The sequence below is a fragment of the Myodes glareolus genome, chromosome 15 (genome assembly GCF_982192425.1).
Source record: "Myodes glareolus chromosome 15, mMyoGla1.1, whole genome shotgun sequence".
NCBI classification, from domain to species: Eukaryota; Metazoa; Chordata; class Mammalia; order Rodentia; family Cricetidae; genus Myodes; species Myodes glareolus.
In genome coordinates, this window is record NC_142040.1 from 141,593 (window position 1) to 157,785 (window position 16,193).

Below are 16,193 nucleotides of genomic sequence, written 5' to 3' on the forward strand. Positions count from 1 at the left end.
CTTATTTTTTTTGTTTGTTTGTTTTCTGAGACAGGGATTCTCTCTGGCTTTGGAGTCTGTCCTGGATTCAGACCTGGTCACTGATTTACCTGAAACAGTGAGGCCTCTTGCAGGGAATCCACAGAGCCTCTGCCCATGGCTCTCCAGTGGAATCCACTCTCTCCCTTTCCCCCAGCCCCAGCCAGGGTTGCTGGCTACATCTCAGGCAGGCATAGGTGGCGGTCACTCTGACTATCCAGGATGTGACAGGCACAGACACACAGAGAAGCAGGGAGGGTGGTGCCCACTCTCTCACTAAATGCATGCAAGCAGGAGGAACAGTGAAAAAAATCAGAACTGCAGAGAATTTCCAGAAACCACATGGTGGGGATCTAGTGCCCTCTTCTGGTGACAGGGAATTTGGGGAATTTGGTGATCAGAGATTTGGGTTCTTGTGCTCCTGAGACCTACCCCAATGTAATACTGACATTACCCTATTAGACCCTATATATCACATATAGGCTTGCTTGATATCATACACGTGCACTGCCTGCGTTGCTGCCTGCCCACCTTGCTCTGTGACCCCTGGGAGAGAGCCTGGTACCATCAGAAGACAGAAGATGGGGTTTGGGTCTATCTCTCTCTCTGTCTGTCTGTCTGTCTGTCTGTCTGTCTCTCATCTATTCTTCCATCTATGTATGCATCTATTGATTTATGTAATAGATTTTTTGTTTGTTTGTTCTTTTTTTGTGACAGGGTTTCTCTCTAGTTTTTGAGTCAGTCCTGGAACTCGCTCTTGGAGACCAGGCTGCATGCTGGAACTAAAGGCATGCATCATCACTTCCCGGTTAGAAGCCTTTGTAAAACGTGGGCAATTTGAGCTAAAAATTTCCTCATAGGACTGATTTTACTGTGTGCCAGGGTTAGTGTAGGGCTTTGCTTTTATTTTCTTGAGTGAATCCCCCCCCCACAACACCCATCTCTTATTGTAGAGCTCTGTTTCATCTTCCATGAGCTCTGAGGGCACTTGACTTGAGTATGATACACACAGAGACTTACTATTAAGGAAAGTTTAAGGTCAAGATCCTTTCCTAACTCTGTGACCTTGCAATAGAGAAGTTTCAAAGGGTGTGCCTACAGCTCCACTGGACTTCTTTGATGGGCCTTTATCTGTTGCCTTTCCTGTAAACATTCTTGTTGGAGTTTGGAAATTGCTGATTTGAACTCAGGCAATTTCATATAATAGCTCTGACTGTCCTGGAACTCACTTTTATAGACCAGGCTGACCTTTTGGTGACATTCTATTTTTTTTTCTTCCTCTTTATTTTCTATCTGCAGTCCACCTTGGTGTAATGACTGTGCACCTGTATATTCACTGCTCTGATCCTTTCTCTCCTTCCTTCCTTCCTTCCTTCCTTCCTTCCTTCCTTCCTTCCTTTCGTATGTCTGTCCACTCCCGAAAACCCAAAAATATCTAGCCTCCCAATGCAATTAAAAATAAGTAAATTAAAATAAATAACCTGGTATTTAAAAAAGGAAGGAAGGGAAAGAGGGAGGGAGGAAGGCAGGCAGGCAGTGCTGGGGGCCTGGATGATGGTTGTGAAGGGAGGAACCCTGGTCTAGTCGTCTCCTCTGCCATGTGTGTCACCCCAGTCAGACCTCAGGAGCCTTCTCTAAAGAGTCTGAGAAGCTGCTTCCATGTTTCTGCCTCTGGGTATTTATTGATCTATTTATTTATTTTTCTGGTTTATTGGGGGGAAGGGGAAGCCGAAGCCTTGTCCTACGGGCTCCATGCTGTCACTCAGTCAGTACTGTCTCGTCAACGCGAGTGTGAGGGCCCGTGTCTGTCATGCCAGCAGCACTCAGAAACTGAAAGTACAAGGATCAGGAGATCATCTTCATCGCGGTGGGAAATAGACCCTCTACCAGAAATCCATCAAATGACCTTTTAATTTTTTCCATCCTAAGTGAAAATGTTCACAACAGATCCGTATTCCATGACAAAAACACTATTCCACGGCTGTTTTAATTTTCTCTGACTCGGTATTTAGTCTGAGAAGTAGGGGCTGGGGGATGTGGAGAGTGGGGTGGAGAAAAAGGACTGCAAGCAAGCAAGCAAGCAAGCAGTGGCCACGGTGAAGTATATATATATGTCTTTGAGAGGAGACTCGGGTGGCAGGAGACTGCCTGCCATTGCCACCTCCCTCCCTCCCTCGGTCCCTCGGTCTCCCTCAGTCCCTCGGTCTCTCCCTCTCACCGTGCTCTAAGTGTCGCAGCCCCTCGACTGGCCCACTTAGTACTGTCACTTATCGTCGAGACGCACTCTTTGTTTCCCGTGAGCCTCCCTCCCTCCCTCCCTCCCTTCCTCCCTCCCTACCTCTCCACGAAGGAGAGCGATTCGCCTGTTTTCCTAGCTAGCTGCCTGTGGTCTCGGTTCCTCCTTTCGTTTTCGTAGCCTGAGCGTCCGTGGCTCCCCCCGAATGTCCGTCCCGGCCAGCCCGCGTTCACCCATGTTCGGGGATGGGGTGTGGGGGAACCGACGGGGAGTCCCCTGCCCTGTCGTGGGTGCGTGTCACCTCCGGGCATGAGCGTGGGAGGACACTCTGTCGCGCCAGAGAAGGTGAAGACGCCTCGGCCGAGCAAGATCGCGAGCGAGCGAGCGAGCGATCTCTGTGGGTCGGGTGGGTCGTCGGGCGCCACCTAGCGGTGGTGGTCATTTTGTGCAACGCTCCTGGTCCTCGGTCGCTGACAAGGAGGGCGAAATGGCTTTTGTGAGGCGGAAAGAGTGACGAGAGTCCCGGCTGGCGGGCGTGTCCCGCGGTTGGTGTCGTGCTTGGGAACCGTCTCTGTGTAGGAGGTTGTGCTGGAAGAGTCGCCTATGGGTGCGTCTGGGATGGAACCGAACGAAAGCAATGGCTGGGGAGGGTGCTGGGAGACTTGAGCGGGTCAACCAGAAGGCTTGAGTCGTTCGCCTCCCACCGCTAGGTGTCGGGTCCAGCCAGGCCCAGGATGGGTGAAGTACCCCGGCTTTCAAAGCTGTCTTTCCCTCGCCTTTTCTCTCTAAGAGAGAGCCCTGGGTCCCCGGCGACCCGAGGCCGAGAGGGGGCGCTGGTTGATCACGGCTTCCCCGCCGTCCATGCCCGGACTCATTGGGGGTGTCGGAGCTTTTTATTTCCCTCCTTGTCAGAACCCTCGGTCCTTGGCGGCAGGCCTCGCCATCCTGAGGCCGAGAGGAGGCTGTGGTCCCGGTTTTCTTGCCTCCCTGCTCTGGACTCGTTGGGGGTCCTGGAGCATTTTTTTCTCCTTGCCAGAACTATCCGTTCTCAGAGGCATGCTTCATTGTCTCGAGGCCTAGAGGTGGCTGTGATCCTGGCTTCTCTGTTCACTGTTCCCCTGTTTCTTATACTGTCAGGTTTTTTTTCCTTGCCCTGCTTCATCCCTAGAGACTGGTCACAGGGTCTTTGGCCAGGAGGAGGCTGGGCATCCAGCTTTGTGTCATGTCCACCTCTCTCTCTTGGTCCTTTCAGGGTTATGAGGTCGACCAGTTCCTTTGAGGATTGGTTCTTGGCAGGTTTCTATAGATAATCAAAGACCAAAGCTAAGAGTGTGTATAAATGGCATTGTTATTGAAGGCTTGGATAGACATGGATGTGAATGTAAGTATTATTACTCCAAAATCTTGGCATCAGAATCAGCCTCTTCAAGGGCAGATATTCAGTTTCTAGAAATTGAAACCTTTTCTCAAGTGAAACAAAGCACAAGATGGGTTGAATGCATAGGGCCAGAAGAACAGAGACAAAGGCTGAGGTCATTTATAGCTAATTTAACAGTGAATTTGTGGGGTCATGACCTATTGCAGCAATGGAATACTCAGATTAACATACCTATAGTCCCCCCAAAACTTTTATTTCCGGGAAAGATATTAGAAGATATTATAGAAAAGGTCACCAGCCATTCAGGCTGTATAAGAATACAAAGCAATTGACAAACCTTCAGAGGTACTAACAACTCTGCCTTTAAAATGGTTAACTGAGAAAGCAATATGGGTTAAACAGTGGCCTTTAACAGAAAAAACCTGCAGGCTTAAAAACAGCTGGTACAAGAGCAACTAGATGCTTACCATGTGGAAGAATCTGCCAGCCTTTGAAATTCTCTGGTATCTGTTAAAAAGAAATCTGGAAAATGGAGAATGGTGACATATCTCAGAGCTATCAACAAGGTTATTGGACCTACGGGCCCCTTACAATCTGGAATTCCTCTGCTGTCAATGTTGTCAAAAGGATGGCCTCTCATAGTTATTGATTTAAATAATTGTTTCTTCAGTGTACCTTTTTAAGAAAAGGATAGGGAAAAATTTGCCTTCAGAGCACCTACTTAAAATAATTCTCAGCCTACTAGGAGATACCAATGGACCGTCCTCCCACAGGGAATGCTCAATAGCTGCACCTTGTGCCAATACTTTGTCAGTCATCCATTGGAAATAATAAATAAAAAATTTCCTAAGTCTATAATCTACCATTACATGGGTGACATTTTGTTTTCTGATTCAAAAGCAGATACTTTAGAAAGAATGTTTGAGGAAGTAAAGAAAGTTTTGCCTAAATGAGGACTACAAATTGCTCCTGAAATGATTCAAAGAGGAGATTCTGTTAATTACCTAGGTTACAGAACAGGTTTACAGAAAATTAGAACCCAAAAGACACAAATTAGGGGAGAGACCAATTACAGACTCTTAATGGCTTTCAAAGATGGTTAGGAGATATTTCCAGTCTATGACTGGCTGTTGGGATAACACCTGATCTAATAATTCATTTAAACAAAACCTTAGATGGTAATAAAGATTTGAATAGTTTCAGAGAATTAACACCTGAAACAGAAAAGGAACTGACAATGAATGAGGAAAAGTTACAGGAGGCACATGTGGATAGGGTGAATCCAAGTCTTAGTTGTATCCTAGTCATACTGCCTTCCAGAATTTCTCTTATGGGAATTTTAATGCAGAGGGAAGATATTATCTTAGAATGGATTTTTATACCACATAAACCAAGTAAAAAATTAAAAACTTATGTGGAAAAGGTCTCTGAATTAATTATAAAAGGTAAACTGAGACTTCGTCAACTACCAGGTATAGATCCAGCAGATATTATAGTGCCTTTCACTACTGATGAGATAAAAAGGTTATGGGAAGGCAATGAACCATGGCAAAGAGCTTGTGCTAATTCTTTGGGAGAAATTCACAGCAACTATCCCAAAAGCAATAGATTTAACCTTATAAAGAGAACTTCTTGGATTCTTCCTCGAATTGTATGTGATGCTCTATTAACTGGTGCCCATATATTTTATACTGATGCAAATAAATCAGGGAAGCCATGTTACAAATCAGAAGAACTGAGTAAGGTGGAACAAAGCCCTTAGAATTCTGTCCAGAAGGCAGAATTATATGCCATTCTTATGGTGCTAAGGGATTTTAAAGAACCTCTTAATATAGTTACTGATTTACAATATGCAGAGTTATTTTGCATATTGAAACCACTCAATTTATATCAGATGATAAAGAATTGACTTCATTATTTATGTAGGTACAAGACATAATCAGGAATAGGCTTTGTCCTATGTATATAACACACATCCAATCCCTTACGGGTCTGCCAGGTCCTCTAGAACAAGGAAATGCATAAATTGATCAATTACTGATTGGAAATGTGTTGCAGGCCTCAGAAATTTATTAAAAACATCACATCAATAGCAAATGTTTAAAGAAAGAGTTTCATTCTATTAGCATCTTAAAGGGGCAGGCCGTTTATCTAATAGCTTTTAAAACGCCTGTCCTATGAGCCAACAAAAATTCCAATAGTAAAGCTGAAACAGTAATGAATCCTTTTAACTCACTGCCATACTTAGCTTGTTTATATAGCTTAAATCTTATTTTGAAAGTTCTTTTGTTATAACCAAAAGCTGAAAATCACATTCAACGAAATTGTATAAAATATCACAAAGAATGTCTATCTTTTCCTTATTTTTCTTGCTGGTCTGTTTGTTTAATTGTTTTGACTGTGGTTCAAAGGAACATTATCTATCTTTTAGGCTACATAAAGTGCAAATATCAACTTTATTTATTTTATTCATGATACAATTACCTATGTATATATCTCCTCAAGTTACAGTGTTAGACTGCCCCCATGTGATCCTATGGCCTATCTTCCCCTTAACTTCAAGAGTTTCTTAGAAGTAAACTCATATTAATGTAGCTTCAAAATATCTTATTTTTTGCTAATATGTTATAGTACAGACTGAATGTACCCAGAGGAATTTCTGTTTACCACATTGATCATGTATTTGTTCTGAGATTGTGAACTAAATATGATTCCTAAAATGTGTCTACAGTAGTCATATATATATATATATATATATATATATATATATATATATATATGTATACATATATATATATATATAGACCTGAAGCTCATAATGTTTAAGAACTAGCCTGTCCACATATACATATAGCCCCCCACAATAAAATCCCCTGATAACCAGGCTGTGGTGGTGCTCACCTTTATTCCTAGCATGCAGGAGGCAGAGGCAGGTGGATCTCTGTGAGTCTGAGGCCAAACAAGTCTACAAGAGCTAGTTCTAGGACAGGTTCCAAAGCTATGGAGAAACTCTGTCTTGGAAAATAAAAATAAAAAATCCCCATGCTTCCTTTGTTTAGTGGAAAACATTATTTTGGAAATTATGTTTATGCTGTACTCATTTGTGCAGATAATTTTGTTCTACTCTGATATCATAGCTGTGCCTAATTTGACTTTGTCTTTACCAAGTTGGAAACTCAGTTGCATTTGGTTACATTCCCAGCACCATCTGTTCCAGATTGGAATGCAAAGCCTCTCACTGAAGTCAGTTCATTTCTTTTTACTCCAAAGCAAGACCAAGCTTTTCTTTGGTAGTATGAACAGTAACTATAGCATCATCATGGAATTCAGGGAAAATCGTAGATCTTTCTTATCCTCCCATCTGGTGAATCCCTTGTGTCTGGCAAGCCCAACCTCAGGCTTTCTGATCTTATACCATATATCTCCCTAAGTGGATGTCTGATGCTCATTCTTAGTATAGCTCAGACTAAGGCTTTACTAGAAATCTGAGGCTTAGGCAGCAGTCATATAGGTACGGTCTATGACAAGCCTACATGTGTTCAAGCCCTCTCATGAAGTCTCTGGGATTTGATTCCTATTCTACTACTTACTACTGATACCCTTCCCTGTGTAGTTACTCACAAGAATATGAATAGTAAGTACTTCAGATGGTATCAAGTAACAGATAAATTAGGCTGAGCTAGAGCTGAGTTTTGGTTGTGTTCTTCAGTGGGCTACTTATAAGTTGAGATCAGTGGTTTAGACTGTAAGGATATTGTGGTGATTTGAATAAGAATGGCTCCCATAGGCTCATATTTTAGAATGCTTAGTAACCAGGAAGTGGAACTCTGAGAGGATTAGAATAATTAGGACATGTGGCTTTGTTGAAAGAATTGTGTCACTGGGGTTTGTTTTTGAGGTTTTAAAAACCCATGCCAGGCCCAATGACACCCAGGTTTCTTGAGTCCAGCTACTCTGGGGGTGTCATGTTAATTGTTGGGCCAGTGAGGAAACTTATAATCCACACTAAGTCACCTGAGCTTCACTTACCACACCACTGTCAGGCTAACTCTTCCCCAGACTTTATAGCCCTCAACGAAAGGAAGAGTTTGTTAACTGGCATCTCAGAGTCCTAATGAACTTTGCTGCAAGACTCCATAACCAAGCTTGTTATTAAGTGAAGTGTTTGCATTCTTAATTCCATAGACCTTAAAGTAGCAAGGTCTAATGTGAATATAGATGTACAACCAGTTGTAGCAGTACCTCAGAAGTGGAGCTATGGTCAGATGCAGGATCTTCCAAAAAAAATTCTCCAGCAAGAATGAACTAAGAAGATACTCTCATATGTGTGTACTGGGGAGGGGGTTCTTATGTGTGTTGAGGGAGGTGTTAAGGTATGCTTTTATGCATCTCAGGCCCATTTGGAACTTATTATACAACTGAGAATGGTGTTGAACATCTGATCTTCCTGATTCTACCTCTTAACTCCTGGGATAACAGGTGTTTGTCAACATGCCTTGTTTATGCAGCACTAGGGATCAAACTTGGGCTTTTGTGATAGACAAGTACTCTATAGACCATCTCCTGTGGCTGAGACTGGGATCCTTTTGTGATGGACACCCTATTGCACAGGCAGCAAAAGATTGAAAACGAGGACACTGCTGCTAGTGAACACAAACCCATCAGACAACACCATGATTAGAAAGGATTTGTATTGAACCTTGTAAGTGCTGTCTGGTTCCTATGGACCTGGGGATAAACAGAAGCTCTCCTCTTTACCGCGTATTCTAAAGACTGGGTTGGGCAGCATTGTGAGGTCTCTTAACTCCTGCTGGCCATATAAGTATTCTGTGTCAGGTACAATTGCCTAAAGAATGGATCCAGAAGACCATTTTTGTTGTTTTAATTATTCCTTGATTACTAAGTCCTGGGTCAACCAAACAGACAAGGTTATATCAAGTGTGGACAGAGGCAGGTGTGGTCTGGGCTTCAAACATTAGGGACCAGGTTCATAGAAAGAATGGGGCCCCTGAAAATAGGCGAGGATGATGCTCAGTATTAACCTAGAGTAGAAACTTGAGTATGGTTGACTTCATGTTTGATTTTAATCCAGCTACTACAACAGTTTTTATCTGCTTTTGACTAATGCTCTAGTCCCCCACATTCATTGAGACTTTTAGCCACAAGTCACATTTCTATCCTTTTGACCTGATCCTAGCACCCCAAACTTACAAAATCACTTCAATCTTTTAGGTTCCCTGTGAATTTGTTCTTTCTCCTTGAAATCCCAGGAGTGCTGTCGCCCCACCTCCAGAAAGAGGCCCTTACTCCCTTGTACTTGAAGGCCAGGTGTAAAATTCTACTTTCCCTGAAGGATTTGGTATTCCTCACAGCAGGGACAAGGCCATAGCAATGTCACTTTCTTTCGGAGAAGCATCCTTACTCCTCAGTATCCCTGTAGTGGGCATGCCCCCATTTTCCTACCCAATTAGGCACATCCTCGTTTCCTTGCCTTTTCCTCAAGGAGAATTTCCTTGCAATGTTCCATCTACTCCCTTTCAAGGTCTGATGTCTAACTCTAGGGTAAGTCTGACCACCGAAGGATATGGGAACCCTACAAGGTATGCAATCAAAGTTGAGGGAGGATGAGGCTTTATTGCTCGGCTTTTCTAGGCTTGTTTTAGTAGTGGCAGTGAATGAACAGATATGCTGAGGAAAATATTCAGATGGTAAACTAAAGAGTAGAGGCTATAGCTTAGGGAAGCCTGAGCAAGGAATGCCCAAAGACCCGATGCTCACCCTGGAGCCTGGTCTTGAGCATCAGGGATAAATACCAACAGAAACCAGATTTGTGCAACTATGAAGATGCTGTATGTTTGTGGGGAGCCAGCAGTTCCAAGAGGCCTAGGTTGTAGTGCTGTGTGAGGAGACACAGATCCAGATTCTAAAAGTGGAGTAAGTCCCTAGACTTGGCTGATCCAGTCAGTGAAGTAGGTGACCCTGGTAAAGACGCTGGGGTAAATGGGATGCCAACAGTCCAGACCCCAACTAGCCAGTCCTACCAGGACCTATGAACTGGTTTGGTGGCAGATGAGGGGATCCCCAGAATCACCCCAAGGAGAAAGAGAGTAGTTAGTGTGTAAAAAGTCACAAATACCAACTGCATGTTAGGATCCTACAGAGCCCAGACAGATGAGGACAAGCTGAAAACTTATGGGCTCTTCTTTTTGCTTACCATGCCTCATGTCTAGAAGGGAAAGTTTAGGGACTTGTAAGAAAGCTAGTTCTGCTAACCTATGTGTAGGTCCTGGCTCTGTAAACCTTGAGCTGATGTAATATATTCAGTCAACTCCTCTGCCTTTGGTAATCTTGGTTAGGTCTATTTTTTCAACTTGTGAACTGGAACTCATGAAAAAATATGCCCATCCCTTGACTGGGTAAAGACAGCTCATTTCACTGGACAATGGAGTCTTCAGAACACTTCCTAAAGTTACTGCATTTGTGAAAGCCCTTTAGGAAAATCCCATGGGAAATCCAGCCTATAATGGGGACTATGTCCGTACAGGAGTCTGAAGCTTGCAGAGATGGGGAAGGCATCAGAATCCAGATATCTGGGCCCTGGTTGTGCCACTTCACTTCAGACCAACTATTTTTCTTCTCTGGCACAGTTTCCCCAGAAAATCTATTATGTCCAATTGTGAATTTACTTCTTATACTGTATAAAGAGCTCCCATAAGAAACTGACAACAAAGTGAGAAACTTAAACAACAAACAAAGTGAGAAACTTAAATGAAACCTCACAGGAGACAGCACATAACAATGAACATACAAAATGCACTTAGTGGCAAGAAAGGGAGATGGGTACCAGAAGCATACTAAGTCAGCACTGAAAACATTAACAAACTGTTTACTTAGAAATTATATATTTGTGTATGTGTTATGCTTCAATAAAAAGTTTAAGATATGCAACAGAAAATTGATGTTAGGATTTGCTAAAGCTATCCTCAAGGAGACTATTGAGGCATGAACCCAAGGAAAACAAGTAGAGGTAATGAAACAAGAAGTGTGGGGGTCTCCACAAAGACTAGAGGACAATACAGCCACTCCTGGAGAAACTGAGATAGAATAGACATGGGGAAAATACACGACTGCCTTACTCACCCGGCATATGGACTTTCCTGTGGAGAGGCCCCCGGCACACAGCATTTCCTCATGCACATAGTCCTTGTTTTGGCCAGGTCTTTGCCCATATAAGGCATTGCAGAACTCATTCTCAGTGATGCCCACTTCACCCTCTTGCAGTGAGAAGGGTGATAACAGTTTTGCTGTGAAAATAAGGAGGAGGTCAGTGATGGACACTGTGACTTAGCTGGGAAGTCCAGGCTACTCTGACTGATGCTCACCATAGGACATCTGAGGGTCAAATTCTGTTTCCATCTTCTACTTTTCATGAACTTCTCTCCTTTTTCTCAGAAACTTCCACTTACCTTCCTCATCTCTCTCACAGCAGCAGACCACAAATGTACTATATAAGAGGCAAATCCTGCTAATACATTCTGTCCAATGTTGTTAAGCAACCTTTATCACTAATCTTTATCCTATGCCTTTATCCACCCATTCACCCACACACCCATTCATTTTTCATTACCTTTATCAATCTATCCATTTCCACACCCATCCTTCCATCCATCCATTCTTTCATTAGTGTCGCCATCTATTCTGCTGCTTAATACCCAGTAACATTTCTATCCACAACACCTATGCATCCATCTTTCTTTCTTCCCTCTTTCCTTCCTTCCTTCCCTTTTTCCTTCCTTCCTTCCTTCCTTCCTTCCTTCCTTCCTTCCTTCCTACTTCTCCCTTACTCACTTGACTCTACTGACTATGTCTCCAAAAGCCTTGCACTAATTAAACTGATACAAAGAACATTTTAGTTGAGAAAACCAGAAAAACTAAGTTGATGTACTCATTTGTGTCAAAGAAATAACACAGGGAGAGGTGATAGTACAAATTGTCTACTTTAGTACATATAATTAAGTAAAATGCAGATGGGAGATTGTAGGAAAAATGTAAACCAATCATACCAAGACTAAAGTGGAGAGAAAATTGCAGAGAAAAAAGAGGTCCTGGGGTGAAAAAGACCTCAAACATATTCAAGGAGAATTAAGGAAGCTGGGGTTGGGTAAATGAGGGAGGAAGTAGGTAATGAAGCAGAAATGGATCAGGGTGCTATCATCATGTAAGACCTTGACAGGGATTTTTTAAAATTTTTATTGAAAGCACAAGTGAGAATTTAGTGGAGGGTTCTGAAAAGGAAAATGAAATGGCTATTTTATAAAGCAATGCTGAGGGCCACATAGAGACTCATGTAGAAGCAATAAGAATAAAAGTAGAGGACCATTTTGGAAACTACACCCAAGAAATGGGAGTTAATTATGCCAGGCTATGTAACAGCAGCATTTTGCAGTATCCATCGGATATTAGACTGGTATTGTAAAACAAAATGTGGATCCTGCTTTCAAGAATGTGCACATGGCTTACGGGAGCAAAGCTCCTTGGGAAAACATGTTCTCCCCAAACACACGTAAAATACATTTCTTTGAGAAGAAATGTGTCAAATTCTGATGTTACTCCATATTTCTAAGTCATAATCCTTTAATAAATACTTCCGGGTATGACTCTGAATACATTTCTCTACTTTCAATCTAAAGTAATAAAAGCTAGGGGATCTTGGTGGCTCACTGGTAGAGCCTTTTCAAAGTATGTGCAAGGCACTGGGACCAATCCTCAGTACCACAAACAAATAAACAAGCAAATAAAAGCAAATAAAACCAAAATGATTTCTCCATTATGTAGTTCATCTGATAAGACTGATAAAGCCAGTTGAGATTAAGTGAGTTTAAACACTTCAGAGCTGCAATAGTTCTCACTTAATCATGTATTCTCAATGGTCTCAAACCACATGTGACTTTCCGCTTTACTCTAGCACTCCCAAGATATTTGGTAGTTATATGTGTTATACTTGGATATTAAGTATTCAGGTCAGTGTGTTTGAGGCCTTGTCTTCAGCCTGTGACACTATTGGTAACTGAATATCCTATTAGGAAGAGGTAGAGCCCAGTGGTAAGAAGTTAGGTCATTGGACATGTGTGTCTGTTAAGATACTAATACACTGGCCTCTGATCTTCCTCTTTATTTGCTTCCTAGCCATCATAAGGTATGCATCATTATTCTGCCACACATTTCCTCACCACAATGTACTTCTTCACCACAGGTCCAAAACAAAAGGGCCAAATTATCACGGTCTGGAAGCTCTTAGCTAAATCTGTGAGCTAAAATCAACTTTACCTTTTAAAACTGATTACATCAGGTATTTTGTTACAGTGCTGGAAACTTGATTAACATGGAATGGGCTAGCCTCTACACATGACCTTTGAGCTTAATCAAATCACCTCAGATCCATGATTGATTGAAATCTTAGAAGTAAAAATAATTAATATTCAAAGAGCCTAGATTCTAAATGGCAAATGACAACAGTTCCCCACCTTCTGAACCTGGACTGCAGGGAAGTTTGTGGCTATGGACTCTTCACACTTTCAGGGTTATAAGACTCTATAATGGCCTTCTCATGTCATAGGCTATGGAGGTGAGGTACCAGCCTGGATCTCTTGCCAGCTGAGACCTTTTTTGCCATGTACCTGAAGATAAGATGTAAGCTCTCAGGTACTGCTCTAGAGCCATGTCTGCCTACCTGCTGCTGTGCTTCCTGCCATGGAGATCATGGATTTTGATCCCCTAGAATAAGGAGTCTCAATAAACATTTTAAAACTACTTTGAACATAGTATCTCATCATGGCAATAGAAATGTAACTAAGAGAGAATTTGATACCAGATATTGCTGTCACAGACCTGGTCAAGTTGGTTTTATTGAAAAAAGGCAAGTAGGGGAAAATACAAAATGTACAGTTTGAAGAGAAAAGGAACACCAGGAAATTTAATATTGGAGACTTGATTTATGCTGAAAGCGATAAGGAGAATGAGGGAAGGGTGGTAAAGGGAATGGTGTCCTCAGGGACACCTCACACAGCTATTCCTGCAACTTGTAAAAAGAAAAGGTCTAAGGAAGTATTTGGTCCTAAACAGCAACAACAAGTCAAGGCTTATACAAATGTAATTTGAGGGAGTCAAGTTTTATCCTAAACAGCAAGCAGAATTTGATGGCATCAGCTATGTAGTTCTGACTTTAGAGTCATGGAGGATACAGAGTAAAAGGTTTGTGGAATCTTTTTCTGTTAAGAAAAGCTTCTCTGCAAGGAAACCCAGTGTGGCCATTGTGTGAAGGTGTGAAGGTGAAGCCTGGGTTGTGCTGGAGACCTCAGAACTACAACTGTAGAAGACCTGCCAAGGGGAGTTCCACCAATCCAAAAAAGAAACGTTATGTTGCAGTCAGAATAGCTGGAAGGATAAAACCATGTAAGTCATTTGACACTGGACACAGAGCTTCGTGATTTGGAGTTTAACTTGCTGGGTTTCCATCTTGCATTGGTCCATTATATCCTCACTGTAGTTCTGTTCCTTCCTTTTTCAATGGTAATGGATATTGTAATACTATTATATGTTGGAAGAATGTAATTTGCTTTTTTATCTTATAGGGGTAGCAATTAAGAGATTGTTCTGAATCTCATAAAAGACTTCGTACTTTGAAATAGTGTTTAGACTGAAAGACTTGGAAATTTCTGAAGTTGTCCTAAATGCATTTCTGTATTACTATATGGTCACAGCCTAAGGGGGTCAGGGAGTAGAATGTGGTATTTTAAATGAGAATGACCTCCACAGGCTCATATGTTTGAATATTGGGTCCTTAGTTGGTAGAACTGCTTGGGAAGGATTATGAGATGTGGCCTTGATAGAGGACATGTGTAACTTGGAGGGGTGAGTGTTGAGGTTTCAAAAACCTAATCCATTCTCAGTTATATCTATTTCTCCACTTTGTATATGTGGATTAATATTTAAGCTATCAGCTACATGGTACTGCTCCAGCACCATGCCTACCTGCTGTCATACTCCTTGTCATAATGGTCATGAACTCTCTGAAACTGTGAGCCCCAGTAAACATTTTCTTTTATAAGTTGCTTTGGTTGTGATATCTCATCATGACAATAGAAAATAAACTAAGAGGAGTTGAGTGCCTGACCAGTGGCCAGTCTAATGCCCCAGAAGGGGAGCTCAGGCACTCCTCTTTCCCCTAAACTTTCTGGCCATTCAGCAGGTGTAGCATGAGGGGCCGGCTTGTTGGGGTTTCTGTTCCTGCCCAGTACCCCACTGTCAGCAAGTCCCAGAGAAAATCAATCACACAGAGATCTCTATAAGTTATAAAGTTGATTGGCCCATTAGATCAGGCTACTTATTAGCTCTTGTAACTTTTGTTACCCCATTATCCTTATCTACTTTAGCCACACGGCTCAGTACCTTTCACAGCTGGGCAGGTTACATCCTGCCTCTTCGGTGGTCTGCACAGGAATGGCAGAGGAAGCTTCCTGTTTTCCAGAATTCTCTTGTTCTCATTGCATCACATCTACTTCCTGTCTGGTATTCCTGCTTATACTTTCTGCCTGGCCAATCAGCATTTTATTAAAATACATGATTGACAGAATACAGACAATTCTCCTGCACCAAGCAGGGGCTTCTCCCTGGCTACTGCCTTACTCTTCTTATCCCATCCCAGGTTGCCCCCAAGCACCCCTCTCCATCTGCAGGGTCATAGGATTCCCTAACTCAGCCACCTGTGGGGCTGAGGGTCTGGGGACAAAGTGGTGAGGGCAACTGCTGCAGAACTTTCTTTATCACACTGAGCCTGCAACCAGCGTGTGAGCCCTTTTGTCTGCAAGGTCCCTGGCCAGCGAGGGGCCCGGATCCTGTACCAGAAGATTCATACTTCTGGAGGGGTGAGAGAGTATCTGCCATTCGCTTAAACTTTCTGCCCATTCAGGAGGGGCTTCCCTTGGGTGCTGCCTTACTGTACTTATCCCATCCCAGCTTGCACCTCAAGCACCCCTCTCAATCTATGAGGTCATAGTTTCTTGTGAATGCTTGTAAGTAGCTTAAGGCACATTAAAAAAAAACTGATTTTCACTGAAAGTACAGCATTTAGAAAGTGAAGAAACACTCCATTCACTTCGCACATTCAATTGAAGTGTTGGAAAAGACAGCTACTCTTTCAGAGAAACGCATGTGAGTTTCTTGTGAATGCCTGTAAGTAGCTTAAGGCACGATCAAAGAAAGTGACTTAATCTGAAACAAGAGCATTTAGAAAGTGAAGCAACACTCCGTTCACTTCGAACAGTGAATTGAAGTCTTGGAAGAGACTGCTTCTCTTTCAGGGAAACGCATGTGAGTTTCTTGTGAATACTTGTAAGTACCTTAAGGCACATTCAAAGGAAAGTGATTTTCTCTGAAGCTATAGCATTTAGAAAGTGAAGCAACACTAAATTCACTTCGCACAGTGAATTGAAGGCTTGGAACAGACTGCTTCTCTTTCAGAGAAACGCATGTGAGTTTCTTGTGAATGCTTGTAAGTAGCTT